This window comes from Pocillopora verrucosa, chromosome 12, assembly GCF_036669915.1.
Source record: "Pocillopora verrucosa isolate sample1 chromosome 12, ASM3666991v2, whole genome shotgun sequence".
Taxonomy (NCBI): Eukaryota; Metazoa; Cnidaria; class Anthozoa; order Scleractinia; family Pocilloporidae; genus Pocillopora; species Pocillopora verrucosa.
This window is the reverse complement of record NC_089323.1, coordinates 2,893,660-2,908,789: the sequence shown is the minus strand read 5'-3', so window position 1 is coordinate 2,908,789 and position 15,130 is coordinate 2,893,660. Positions and strand designations below refer to the sequence as shown.

The window sequence follows — 15,130 nt, the reverse complement described above, 5'->3', positions numbered from 1 at the left end:
GTTTGACCTGTAAACATCACGCCACATTACTCGAGAACAATGAATTCTTCATTGCTTAGGCATTTAGCATAGTAAGGGTCAGTTTAGAATTTCTGTGTGGTATGAATAGGTAGTCATAACACAACCACTCTCCGGATAAATTTCGAGTTGCATTCTCGCAGTTCGTCCAATAATCATTCAGATAATCAGTTTGTGCGTCTGCCATCATGATATTTCTCGCTCTAACTTGAAATTCGAGATAGGTGAGTAACGGTTTTCTTCAACTACACCTTGAGCTGTTCATTATCGCCACTGTGTGTTTGTTGACGAATCCGGTGACAACTTTTGGACGGCCAGAAGTCACGGTAAAGCGCAGTAGGGAGAATCTGATTTACGCGCAGATGATCGCTTTTTGTCGCTTAGGAAAGTAACTTCACGCAATTTTTCGCCTTTTCAAACAAATGAATGCGTATTTTCTCGTAATGAACAGCAAAAGGTTTATTAACGAACGTTTTGAGCCGCTTTTAGCAGAAATTAAACCCAATCTTTTGTACCCTTCAATTTTCTGTTATCATCAATTGCGCAATAATTTGTTTCTTCGTGCTTGTCGTTCATGCCATGCAAGTTCGTAATCCCATTTATTTAGGATATCTTGTTGGAAGTTAATACTTTGAAAACTTGAAAGAGTTTTGAAATTTCATAAACATGTAAATCAAAATAGCGTGATATTATGATATCAAACGTGAAATTATTTCAAACTGTTTGCTGGCAAAGAAAAGTTTGTATCAATAAAGTGGAGTTGAGGTTTGAGAAAAACTAGGTTTTGACGCTAAACCAAGCTTATTGAAGTTAATTTTTTTGAAGGACATTAATTTCTAAGATGCACATTCATCCTATAGCGTCACAATCTTCGATTTCTCGGTTTCCGCATTTTAATAAGATACAATTGTTTCGGTTGAACCTCGAGCGAGAAATCTGTTAGTTTTAATTACAAAGTGCTGGGAATTGGCATCCAAACAGAAAGCAGATTCAAAGCGTAAATCTTTATTCTAATTAAAGTAGAGATGAGTTTTCACCTTTTCTCAAGTCAATTAAGCATTGTAACCACTTTCCGTAATTATGCCGTTATGCGCAATTGATAAAGTCAGTGCGCATGTGCGATTAAGTATTTATTCAAACGAGAATAACATGACCAAAGAACTTTTTACCTTTTCCTCTCACATATACAATTGCTGTTTAATTTCACTTAATATGTATCTATGCTTGAACAAATTGAATCTTTCTCAGGATTTTGGTCGAGGATAGCTATCTCCAGAGCTAACGCCGATTATGGCTCTACAGCCTTTTACAAACAAACAGCTGAATTACTTCAAATTTGCCTCAGTTGTACTCAATGAGTTCGCCATTGCTTTGCGTCAGACGTTAAAATCCATGTGGGACAACAGATTTGGACATCGTCCCGGATATCAACTGTGGGATAACTCCACGGTAGTAAGAAATTTGTTTCTAGCTGAAGAAGGTGGAAAAAGCAAAGTTCCTACTCACATCTCCTATGAAGAATGGGATTGTACCGCCCTGTTCCAGGCCACCATCTATGCAAGGTCCTTCGCTACGCCAGATAGCAAAGGTCATTACAAGACACTCAGTGAAATGTACGTAAGGCACCATAAAGTACCTCCCGGAAAGTTCCATCCATCTGTTGTGAGTCCAAGTGGAAATACAGCCGAAACCTTCGCTCTTGCGATTGATCAGCTTCGACTTTTACGAAACTCCCTTTGTCACGCAGACAGGTCAGAGATTGATAAACCAACTTTTGACCAATGCGTGAAGCTTGCTAAAGAAGCATTTAAAGCTCTTGGAATCATAACAGATCCCATTGATGCCATCGGTGGACTGACAGAGTCTGACTTTCCCACCAAAGAAGTTCGCAAATTGGAAGAAAGTCTTAGACAGGAGACCAGATCATACATCGAGTGTCTCGAAGAACTAAGATCAGGTGTCGAGTGTCTCGAAGAAGTGAAATCAGGTGTCGACAAATTAATAGCACAGGGGAATGCGATAAAAGAAAAAGTTGATGACCTCGCTTTGTTGAAGGGAGAAATAGATTATTTGAAACTAAACATGGATGAAGATCAAACAGGTATAAACTGATTAAAAGCTTTACAGAATTTTTTGATTAACAACAATTTAAGATGCAATACGGCAGTCTTATAACCATTAGTTTGGCAGGGAGGAACTGAAAAGAAATAGCAGCGTTTCTGCTCTTTACTCTAGTAATAATAGTTCAACGGGGCAACTTCCAGTTTTCGCAAAAGTGCTTCGTACATGTCTTGAAAATCCTGTCTTCGTCCCTAAAATGATTTTATTCTATAATCAGAATACCACCTTAAACAATCTGTTATCTTTTCTTTTAAAACAATTTGTTTAAGAAGTAAGCCGCAGCCACTATATTTACCGGCATCGTGACTCTTGTGGGATGTTGTTAAGATTACAACCTCACGGAAAGAGCAAGAAGCTCATGATTAAAGCTGTGTCCCTAAAACATGATTTCCACATTTTTAATGATACAGTAAAATGTACTATTTATTATCATCGTTATTTTTCTCTTCCAACTACCGACATGAGCTCTTTCATAATTGCATCAATTTGCTTCTTTTAAGATTCAAAGCCATTCCTTCCACCATCAAATCTTCCTTCAAAGGTTCCACACTTCACTGGCCGTCAGAGAGAATGTGAAGACATCAGCAGTCACTTAACTTCCAAACGTTCCCGGATCGTGTCGGTTTGGGGCTCGCCTGGTCTTGGTAAGACTTCTGTGGCAACTGAAGTCGGACATCGACTTCAAACTGGTGGACTTCTCGTATACTTCTTCTCCATGAGAGGGCTTCTTTCAAAGGCCGATCTGACCACGAAGCTTCTGAGCTTCTTTAGAAGACACTCCACAAGAGATCAAATTCCTCAGCAGATGTCCATAGAAGAAGAACTTTTTCTCTTTCTAAGAGACATTTCAGGTGAATTTGTGATGATTCTTGACAATGCCGATGAATTACTCGAAAGTGGAGCACCGAATGTGAAGGAGGATTTCATCAACCTTCTGGAAGTCATTCTTAGTCAATTCAAAAATTTAACATTTCTTCTTACCACAAGGGAATCTCTTGAATTTATGAATGTGCATTTTGAAGGCCATCAAGCAGTAAGAATAGGGCCATTACACGAGTCCTTCTCTCAAAGCTTAGTCGACGGATTACTTCCTAAAGCGACCGCGTCTGACTGCTCGAAAATTGCGAAAATCTGCGGGTTCGTACCTTTGGCCATGAAACTGTTGTGTTCCTCCATTACTGAAGATAATGCTCAGCCGAGTCAATTTTTAGATACCTTCAAGGAATCAATAGAAAGTAGCCTTTTCGAGCTATTGGACAATCCAGATTATCCAAGCTATATGCGATTAAAGTTCCTATTTGAATCCTCTTTTCAGAGACTCTCTTTATCTGAAAAAGAAGCGTTGGCATCACTTAGTGTTCTTTCTGGAGATTTTAACCACTCAGTTGCTGCAGCTGTCATGGGTGTAAAAACAACTCTGGAGGCCAAGAAAATCTTGCATAGGCTTCGGAGAAAGTCTTTCCTCGACTCTAGCTCCAAACCTGAGTCATTTTCGATGCATAAGTTGATTCTGTCGTTTGCAAGAGGAAGAGGTCAAGATGAAATGAAAGAAACTATGCTAAACTCCAAAGCACGTTTGTCTGCATTTTACGTCTCTCTTTTCGAGAAGCTAAATAAACAGTTTTTGACAGGACAATCCATGCAAGCATTTATTTATTTTTATGAAGAGAAGCAGAATATTATTGAGAGTCTTATGGAGAGCTGCTCCGATCCTAAGACATGTGACGTTGCATTTGGTGTCCTGACAAAGGCGGAAATCTTTCTAGATTCCCTTTTCTGGTGCGAGGGAAAAATTATCGACAAAATTTATGATCACGCAACTGAAAAAGCTCAGGCGTTTGGAAAGAGCGTGTTCTATAGTCAGTTACTGTTGTCCTTGGCATTCAACGAAGTGACTTGGGGGATACATGGAAGATCGATGACGCTACTCTCTAAAGCCGAGGGCTTTTCTTTGTCGGTAGATGATAAAAGAAAACTCCTTTGTTATAAAGGCATCTGTCAACTGGTTTCAGGGAAAATAGATGACGGAGCTGAGAACTTACAAAAAGCTCTTTGCTTGGTGAGTGATAGCCCCGAACAGCGAATTCTCACAGTATTTGCACTGCAAATTCTTGTTACTTACCTCCTTTTCAAGAAAAAGAAAGCAACTTCTCTGGAGCTTTACACCACAGCCTTACATGAATGCAGAGCATTAGGAGACGCAAGTCTCCTTATTATTCCTCCAGTGAATAACAAAGAATTGAGAATGATCGAGGCAGATATGCCGGAACCAGACGCAACAACCACTCAACCACTTAGATTAGAAATGATTGTCGTTCTTAGCAAGGCAACAGAAAAGTTCTCTGATTATGAAACAAAGCAAGCAATAAGTAAATGTGTGCTAAAGATGTCAAATCAAACAGAGAAACAGATCCTCCCACATTCCGTTGGTTTATGGACCTTCCAGCGCAACATCAATCGGACACTTAAAAATGTACTGAATAATCCCGAGGAAGCATCAAAGTTGTGTGACACATGGATCAGGTATCATAAAATGACTTTAAAACAAAGTGGAGAAGATAGCCCTGGAGATAAAGCTAAGCCCAACAAAAATCTTGACTTAAATTTGCATCAAGAAGGACTATTTAGAAATTATTTTGACCATGGCATGGCTCTTCGTAAGATGCAAAACTATTCTGAAGCCATTCAGTCCTTTCAACGCGCCCTTGACGTCGCAATAGATCTGTTTAACGAAGAACACCCAGACACAGCGGAGTGTTACTCCACTCTCGGAATAACCAGACATGCTGCAGGGAATTTCTCCTCAGCACTTCAGTCCCATCGGCGTGCTCTTGAAATAAGAGTTAAAGTCCTTGGAGAAGAACACCCAGACACAGCTCAAAGCTACTTCAACCTTGGAATAACACAACATGCCTCAAGAGACTTTTTGTCAGCATTTCAGTCTAAACAGCGTGCTTTGGACATAAGAGTTAAACTCTTCGGGGAAGAACACCCAGACACAGCGAGGAGTTACTTTACTCTCTCAGTAACACAACATGCCTCAGGCGACTTTTTGTCAGCACTTCAGTCCCATCAGCGTGCTCTTGAAATAAGAGTTAAAGTCCTTGGCGAAGAACACCCAGACACAGCGAGGAGTTACTTTAATCTCGCTGTAACACAACATGCCTCAGGCGACTTTTTGTCAGCACTTCAGTCCCATCAGCGTGCTCTTGAAATAAGAGTTAAACTCTTCGGGGAAGAACACCCAGACACAGCGAGGAGTTACTTTAATCTCGCTGTAACACAACATGATTCAGGCGACTTTTTGTCAGCACTTCAGTCCCATCAGCGTGCTCTTGAAGTAAGAGTTAAACTCTTCGGGGAAGAACACCCAGACACAGCGAGGAGTTACTTTAATCTCGCAGTAACAAAACATGCCTCAGGCGACTTTTTGTCAGCACTTCAGTCCCATCAGCGTGCTCTTGAAATAAGAGTTAAAGTCCTTGGAGAAGAACACCCAAACACAGCTTAAAGCTACTTCAACCTTGGAATAACACAACATGCCTCAAGAGACTTTTTGTCAGCATTTCAGTCCAAACAGCGTACTTTGGACATAAGAGTTAAACTCTTCGGGGAAGAACACCCAGACACAGCGAGGAGTTACTTTAATCTCGCAGTAACACAACATGCCTCAGGCGACTTTTTGTCAGCACCTCAGTCCCATCAGCGTGCTCTTGAAATAAGAGTTAAAGTCCTTGGCGAAGAACACCCAGACACAGCTAAAAGCTACTTCAACCTTGGAATAACACAACATGCCTCAGGCGACTTTTTGTCAGCACTTCAGTTCCATCAGCGTGCTCTTGAAATAAGAGTTAAACTCTTCGGGGAAGAACACCCACACACAGCGAGGAGTTACTTTAATCTCGCTGTAACACAACATGACTCAAGAGACTTTTTGTCAGCACTTCAGTCCCATCAGCGTGCTCTTGAAATAAGAGTTAAAGTCCTTGGCGAAGAACACCCAGACACAGCTCAAAGCTACTTCAACCTTGGAATAACACAACATGCCTCAAGAGACTTTTTGTCAGCACTTCAGTCCCATCAGCGTGCTCTTGAAATAAGAGTTAAAGTCCTTGGCGAAGAACACCCAGACACAGCTCAAAGCTACTTCAACCTTGGAATAACACAACATGCCTCAAGAGACTTTTTGTCAGCACATCAGTCACTTCAGCGTGCTCTTGAATTAAGAGTTAAACTCCATGGCGAAGAACACTCAGACACAGCTCAAAGCTCTTTCGACCTTGGAATAACACAACATCACTCAGGCGACTTTTTCTCAGCACTTTAGTCTGGTGAGCGTGCTCTTAAAATAAGAGTTAAACTTTTCGAGGGAGAACACCCAGACACAGCGAGGAGTTACTTTAGCCTCGGAGTAACCCAACATGCCTTAGGTAACTTTTTGTGAGCAATGCAGTCCAAACAGCGTGCTGTTGACATAGGAGTTAAACTCTTCGGGAAAGAATACCCTGACACAGCTTAAAGTTACTTTAATCTCGAACGTGCTTTAGGAACTTACTTTCAGCACCTTAGTCCAAGAAACGTGCTCTTGACATAAAAGCTAAACTCTCCGAAGAGGAACACAGATATAGTTCAAAGTTCCCTTTTTTAGGAGTAACCCAACATGCCTCTGGCTACTCTTTTTCAGCACCTCAGTGCTCGCCTAACCTTGCCAAGGGGATACACCGCTGAGCATTTCAGACTCGATCTACGCCCCTTTTAAACATCATAATTATACACGAACAAAATTCTGGCGTGCGTATTAGTCGAAAGCATGCCAGTCATTGCTCAACAGAGAAAATAAAAAAGACATTTGGAAATTTCAGAGCGACAAAGGGCTAACGCTAGAAACTTCAGCCTAGAAACTATTTACGGTGGTCAATTTGCTTAGGGTTTCTTTCCACCCTCAAAGGCCGAAAAAATCGATTTTTCTTTTATTTGACTAAAGTGAATTCAAGCATTTAACATAACGTTCCCATAAAAAAGTTCTTTTTCCTGAAATCTTCAAAAGTACCTGAGTTATTTAGAAAAAGGTACTTTCAAATAAAAGTTAAGAAATCAGGAAGGTGTCATAACCTTTGACCTGGGCGAATCTGAGGGAATTTTCGCGGCAACCACTCATCTTGAGATTCGTTTTTCATGATCTTTGCATATTTTGTTTACATCGCGCACTTGAAAAAATTCACAATGGGGAGTTCTTTGCTTATGGAAAAATCTTTGCTCGGCAAAAAATCAAAAGCGGAAGAAAGTCCTAGATAGAAAAAAAGAAGAAAAAAAAAAGTTTCACGCTAGCGTCCATATTTGGAACGAAGAAGTCATCGTCAAACCAAAATTTGCCATACATAATGTTAAAAACGAGGTCTTCCTTTATTTATGCAAATACCAGCCTTGATACAAATTGTATTTTGAAAGCTTTCTGTCGATCTGTTGCTTTGCTCCTCAGCAAATTTTCCTGTTTTTCCATTTTAGCCTTTGGCAACTTTTCCTTTCATATGTCGTCCTCCTCAACGTTCCACTAAGCGAGCGAGTTAAAAGGAAAAAAACCGTGTCTGCAATGGGTTACTTTTCCCATGAAATCTTGATCCAGCTTCATCGACGCAGGGAGGTCCCATTAGTCGTGGTTACACTAGCCCTTTTACCAATGGGTAAATAGCGTTTGCACACGGGCAAGGACGTTGTTTGAGCGTAACCGCTTTCCCCAGACCGATACTGACCTAGGGTTATTTCCATGGATACATCAAAAAGAACAAAGGAACTTCCCATGACACTTCCTGAACTGAAAATTGCGGTTTATCTGCTCCCTGAGGTGGCTTGGCCAATCATAAAGCAGAATGTAGCTAATACAGGAGATCGCCTGCAGTGTTTTGAGGTGACCTCCGATGCGCTTGGCTAATTTCGCGCCTTCTTCAGTGTCTTCTCGCAAAAAAACTGCTGGATTGTCATATTTATGGAGGACTGTCGTATAATAAGCAGGAGAATCACTGAACTTAAGCTTAATAGATCTCGATTCGTAACATCCATGTTGCTCTGTACTTTTCCCGCCAATTTGTCAGGTTAGTGAACTCATATCTAATTAGAGTTTACCCTGAGGGAAGTCTTTTACTGTGGAACCGCGTCCCCAAGCCTAACCAAACCCAAGCCATTTACTCTCCGTAAGGCCCCAAACCCAAGGTGTGTGTAACCACCACTTTTCAGTTCAGGAACTGTCATGGGAAGTTCTTTTGTTCTTTTAGATGTATCCATGGAAATAACTCTAGGGCAGTTTCGGTCTGGGGAAAGCGGTTACGCACAAAAACGTCCTTGCCCCTGGGCAAACGCTATTTACCCATGGGTAAAAGGGTTGGTGTAACCACGACTATTATTGTCCCATTGGTTTGCGGTTTCAGGAGGCAAGATCTCCTAGCGTGGCACGAGTTGTTTGCGAACTTTTACGAGTTAAAGTCTCGCGTTTGTCAAATTTCGCCAAAACATTCCTGGAATAATGACAAACGAAAGTATGTCGGCAAACTTTGATATTTGAGATATTTGAAATATTTGTCCTGTGGTGTCCATTTACGCAACGCGCCTCGCGTAGTTTTAGCTAGTTTTTTTCTCCTCATCATGTCTGTACTTTAATGAAACTTCTGAAATTAGCATACTGTGGAGATGTGGTCCTCTGATTCAACATGTGGAATTTGGAAACGCAATGTTGTCTTCGTTAGTGAAGTACCAGCGTATTGTCCATCCAGTTCTGGTAAACAGAAGATCTAAAAGACCTTGTTTGTATTATTCTAATGCGTATGCAACATTCTGCCCGTTGATTGGAGACATTCTTTTCAAGTTGAATCCTGGTCCCGACACTAATCAAGTTAATCATTGTTCTTCTAATCTGACCTTTTGTTTGTTCAACGCTCATTCTCTGAGAAATACATCTGCATCCTTTTGTGATTATGTTCAAGATTGCGAAGCTGATATTTTTGCTATTACTGAAACATGGTTAACCCAGAATGATGCTGCAGTCTGCAAAGAGATCACTCCTAATGGGTACAGATTGTTTTATTGTCCTCGTACTGATCGTAGAGGGGGTGGTATTGCACTGTTATGTAGAGAGAGTCTCAACGTACGTCGACTGTCCACCGGTGAAAAGACTTCTTTTGAGATTCGGCCTTTTGTGCTCTCCACTTTTGATCTATTTTCTCATCTCAAGCTCTACGTTATGCAGACAGACTGAGCTTAACACCTATGGGAACATTGTAGGACGTCGTGGACTGGAGTTTTCTAGAGGCTTTGCGCAGTATATTAAAGAAAGAAGTGTTATATCGATCTACTCTTCGCTTACCAGACATGCTTTTGGAGGTTTTTGCCATTCAGATGAGTTATGGATTAGCTTCACCTGTGGAAATCTGCCTTGGGAACGGCCATCCTTCGTAAGGGTTCAAAATACCACTCCTGAGCCTTTTGTTTCTCTTTGGCGGTGCGGTCGCCAACGTGCCGGTTCACTGATCCGCGGCGAAAATATTTTAATCAAAGAATTTCATATCATCCTAACTCTCGTGCTGGTTTTAACTTTATGAAACTGTGTATTTCACTAAGTGGCGACATTACCAGGTCCAGATACCACTAGCAGTAGGATTGCTGTTATTCATGGGAATCGACAGACTCGTCGCATCCCTGACTCAGTTGGACACGTGAGCGCAAATTGTAATAGAATACAATTGACAAAGAATGCACAATCAACGGTGCATAAAAACCGAAACAAGCTCTTGGAAATAGCTCATCTTAACGCAGAGCTTCTCAAATGTAGACAACACTTCACTGAAACAAAGGAGTTTGCCTTGGAACGTGATTTTGATATTTTAACCATTTCGGAGACCTGGTTTAACTCTTCCGTGACCAACAGTGTTGTCGAAATCCCGGGATACAAGGTCTTTAGACTTGATCGCCTTTCGAAAAGCAGGTGCCGGAGTATGTGCTTGCGCAAAATCTACTCTGAAGGTAAAAGTCCTGAAGGATCTCACAGAAATATTGATTGGGAGGTTTTTAAGGAGCTGCGAAATAGAGTTAAATTTGTTTTACGGATGGCGGAACGAGAGCACTACAATCATCAAATCTGTGAAAATAAGAACAACAGTGGGGCAATGTGGAAAACTATTCGCAGTGCCCTCCCAAATAAATCAGGCCGCCCAAGCTTTACCAAGGACACAGATGCACTCGCTAATGAATTCAATCGCTTCTTTATATCTGTGGGACAGAAGGCCGCCGATGACTCTGCGGAGCTCGCTCGCCTTTAGGGCCTACCAACTACTCCTGTTTATCTCGGTTCAACTCATTATGATGAACTGTTTGACTTCAAAGCAATAACCAGTGAAGACGTGCGAAAAGTGATTATGGCTATGCCTTCTAATAAAGCTCCAGGCTATGACAGAATTCCAGTGTTTGTGATCAAGGACTGTTTACCGTATATATTACCAACTCTAACTGCATTGATAAACTCTTCTTTTAGCAACTCTGTTTTCCCTTAGGCCTCGAAGAAGTCGGAAGTAGTGCCACATCTTAAAGATGGTGATCACGAGATTCCTAGTAACAATCGCCCTATTTCATTATTGCCTGTACTTTCTAAAGTGACCGAAAAGATCGCCCTAAATCAGTTCACTGATTATTTGATTCAACAAGGCAACCTCACCTGTCATTAAAGTGGAAACCGTAAACACCATTCTACTGAAACACTGAGTTTGCTTGTCACCGGTCATATATATAAAGCGATGGATAAAAAGGAGATCACGGCTATGGTCCTAATCGACTTGAGCAAGGCTTTTGACAGCATATGTCATAGAACTTTCCTCACCAAGCTGAAAGGGCTCGGTGCGTCAAATGAAGCGTCAAAGTGGTTTGAGAGCTATCTTACAAACCGAAGGCAGTCAACACGACTCGGTACATCTCGCTCTAGTGAGTTAACTGTCACACATGGCGTACTACAGGGGTCCATTCTACCGTCCGTTGTTAAGTTTTCAAGCGTAGAGTCATATGTTGATGACACAAAGGTTTATCTTTCGTGTTCATTGAATAATATTGACTCCTGCCTTTCAAAAGTCTCGGAAGATCTCCGACTTATTGCCTCCTGGTGCTGTACGAATAAGTTGCTTATTAATCCAGACAAAACTAAAGTTATTCTTTTTGGAACGAAACAGGTTTTAAGTGGGGTTCCTGATATCAGAGTCCCCTTTCTTGGGCAACAATTAATTCCTGTGTCCTCAGTCAAAGACCTAATTATAATATTGGACTTGGACCTTACTTTTAATGAACACGTTAACACCCTGACCTCGTCTCTTATTTCTACCCTATGCCAGATAAGCAGAGCGAGGCACTTGTTTTCCAAATCAGTACTTACCACCATTCTGAATTGTCTAGTTTTTTGTAAACTGTTTTATTGCTCGACATTTTGGTCTGGAACGTTTGCGCACAACATAAACAAATTGCAACTTGTACAAAACTTTGCTGCCCGTGTGTTGACAAACAGCAAGAAGTTTGATCACATCTCACCAGTGCTGCGGGCACTGTGTTGGCCTTCTATTAAGAACCAGTTATTAGTGCGTGATGTTACGATGCTATACAAAATAGTCAATGGCCTTGCACCACCATATTTAGAGTGTTACTTCAACAAAAGATCAGCTATCCACAGCTACAATACTAGATCTAGAGACAACTTAGTTGTACCCTTTTGTAGGAAAGCCACAGCACAGAGGTCTTTTAGTTATAGAGCAATCACTGCCTGGAATTCTCTTATAAGTGTAGAAACGAAAAATAGCGCAACACTCTCAGTTTTCAAGCGTGCAGTAAAGCGCGAAATATATGACAGTCCGTAGGAATCTTTTTTAGGTATAGAATTTTAAGAATATGTTAGTTATTTATTTGTATTTGTTTCTTTATCGTGATATTATTGTAACTTTTATTGGCACTTTTATTCGATTTCCAATTATTGTAAATTAAATCGGAAGAGCCACTGGGTGGAGATTTAATAAACTTATTTAATTACTTAGTTTTCTGAATATATGATTGATGGTTTATCTTTACAGCTTAGACTTGTGGTTGTGTACAGACCACCGTATTCTGCTGCTCACCCCGTTACTTCAAGTACTTTTTTTCCTGAATTTAGTGAATACCTGGAATCATTGGTACTATCTAAAGTGCCAATTTGCATATATGGTGACTTCAATGTTCATCTTGATGTCAGTGATGATGCGGATACCATTGCGTTTGCGGATCTATTGGAATCGTTGTGTCTTACTGAACACGTAAAATCACTTACGCACGTAATGGGACATATTTTGGATCTGATAATTACTCGCAGCTCTGACAATATCATTAAGGGTACACCTTCCCCGGATAGCTTTCTTTCCGATCACTGCTCCGTTTGGTGCTGTCTTAATGATACGAAAGTACTGGCTACTGTTAAACATATCAGTTTCAGGAAGCTCTTTTCCCTGGATTTAGCTGCTTTTAAAAACGATATTGCTAGTAGTGATTTGTGCAACATCGCCTCAAATGATTGTAATGAAGTTGCAGAGCTGTATAACAACTATATGCGCTCCATTTTGGATCGTCATGCACCGATGACATCAAAAAGAGTGCTCGCTCGTCCAAGCGCTCCTTGGATGAGCAGTAATATCATAGAAGCTAAGCGTCAACCTCGAAAAGCAGAGATAAAATGGAGATCTTCCAAATGTCAGTCTGATCTAACTGTGTTTAAGAGAAAAAGGAACCATGTGACTTTTCTTATGAATGAGGCTAGGCGGGTCTATTATATTATTCTCCTAGCCGAAAATAGCCATGATCAAAAACATCTGTTTAAAGTAAGCAAGAAACTCTTGAACATCACAGATACCCCAGTTTTGCCACCGCATGAAGACAAACAGAAATTAGCTAACGAGATAGGTATGTTTTTCATTAAGAAATCGCCGATATTCGTTTAGACCTTGATAATCATGATGAACAACAAACCTCCACAGACCGCGATTCTAATGACATCGAAATTGATTCTCTACTTTTCAAGTTTAGTTCTCTGTCTCAAGGAGAAGTGCACGACCTAGTTCGAGCATCCAGTGAGAAGTCTTGTGGCTTAGATCCAATTCCCACGAAGCTATTGTTAGACTGTTTAGATGTTCTCCTTTCAATCATCACTAAAATGATCAATTACTCCCTAGAAAACGGCGACTTTCCCTCTGCATGGAAAATGCTTTGGTTCTGCCTTTGCTCAAGAAAGATGGTTTGGAACCTATATTTAAAAATTATAGGCCTGTCAGTAATTTACAGTTTGTGTCCAAACTTGCTGAAAGTGCAGTTGCTAAACAACTACATCATCACATGGTGGCGAATGATTTGTTTCCAGTGTTACAGTCTTCGTGCAGAAAGTTTCACGGTACTGAAACCGCACTCTTGAAAGTGAAAAATGAAATTCTATTAAATATGAATAAACAGCATGTCACACTGCTTTTTTTGTTAGACTTGAGTGCGGCATTTGACACCACTGAGTATTGTACTTTACTGGAGAGACTTAAATCTGGGTTTGGGATTCGTGGTACAGCACTGTCATAGTTTGCATCTTATCTAAGTAACAGATCCCAGCAAATACTTATTGATGGTTCCCTCTCTATGAACTTTGAACTGTCTTGTGGTGTCGCTCAGGGCTCATGCCTCGGTTCATTATTGTTTGTACTGTATGCGAGCAAGATTTTTCAAATCGTGGACAAACATCTGCCTGGCATTCATTGTTATGCAGATGACAGCCAACTTTATTTGTCCTTCTGCCCCAATGCCAGTGTTAACCAAGATGTTGCTTTGGCTAGAATGGAAAGCTGTATTGATGATATTCGTAATTGGATATTGAATGATAAATTGAAACTGAACGACAACAAGACTGAGTTTCTGATCATTGGTACACCCCAGCAACTCGCTAAAGCAACTATTTCCAGTCTCTGTGTTGGCAACTCAGCAATTACGCCCGTGTTATCTGCGAGGAACTTGGTCTCATGGTTCGATGCAAAACTCACAATGGCAACTCACTTAACAAGAACATGCAGCTCTGCCTCTTACTACTTATACAATCTGAGGAGGATAAGAAAATACTTGTCTAAAGAGAAGACAAAAACTCTGGTCCATGCCTTCATCTCAAGCAGAATTGACTATTGCAATAGTTTATTGTATGGTGCCCCGGAATATCGAATCAACAAATTGCAACGTGTTCAACACATGTGTGCCAGACTAATATGCAATGAAAGTAAATATTGTCACATTACTTCTTTATTGATGGAGTTGCACTGGTTACCTATTAAGTTAAGAATTGAATTTTAGATTGTAGTAATTGTTTTCAAGATTTTTAAGGGTTTTGCACCGTCTTATTTAAGTTCTCTAATTACACGCAAGCCCAAGTCAAGATATCATTTAAGGAATTCCAGGGATAAGACCTTACTCAGTTATCCTAGTTTTAAGTCTAAGGCAACACTTGGTGACCGGGCATTTATGTTTGCGGCACCTAAGCTATGGAATCATTTACCAAGGGATATACGAGAATCTAGTTCTATTAATAGTTTTAAATCGAAGCTTAAGACGTTTCTTTTAAGAAAGCATTTTATAATTGATAAAGTTTTTATAGTTATTTATTCATTGATAAAGTTTAAATAGAATATTTCAAGTAATAATTAGTTATTAGTTTATTACTTAATTAATCAATAATTAGTTATTAGTTATTATGAATCGTATTGAATTGTTATTTTGTATTCCAATTATCATTATTATTATTATTTTTATTTTATCTTTAGTTTATTGTAATTATTATGTTACGGCGCATTTGAATATATATACATAGAATTTGCACCATAGAAGTCAATAAATTATTATAAAAGATCTTTAATATCACCTCAATGCTTCATTGAAGAAAGTTCATTAAAGTTATGTCTTAATCTGAGTTTACTTGAGATAA

At 40.1% G+C, this 15,130-nt stretch overlaps 1 protein-coding gene and 1 pseudogene across 1 annotated transcript in view; both read left to right on the top strand.

The window, feature by feature from the left end:
• Window positions 1-15,130, top strand: part of LOC131787460 (DNA-directed RNA polymerases I, II, and III subunit RPABC2-like) — a 135,802-nt gene that overhangs the window by 90,190 nt on the left and 30,482 nt on the right. The gene's annotated exons all lie outside the window — the stretch shown is intronic.
• On the top strand, window positions 1,309-7,000 carry LOC131787463 (uncharacterized; annotated as a pseudogene).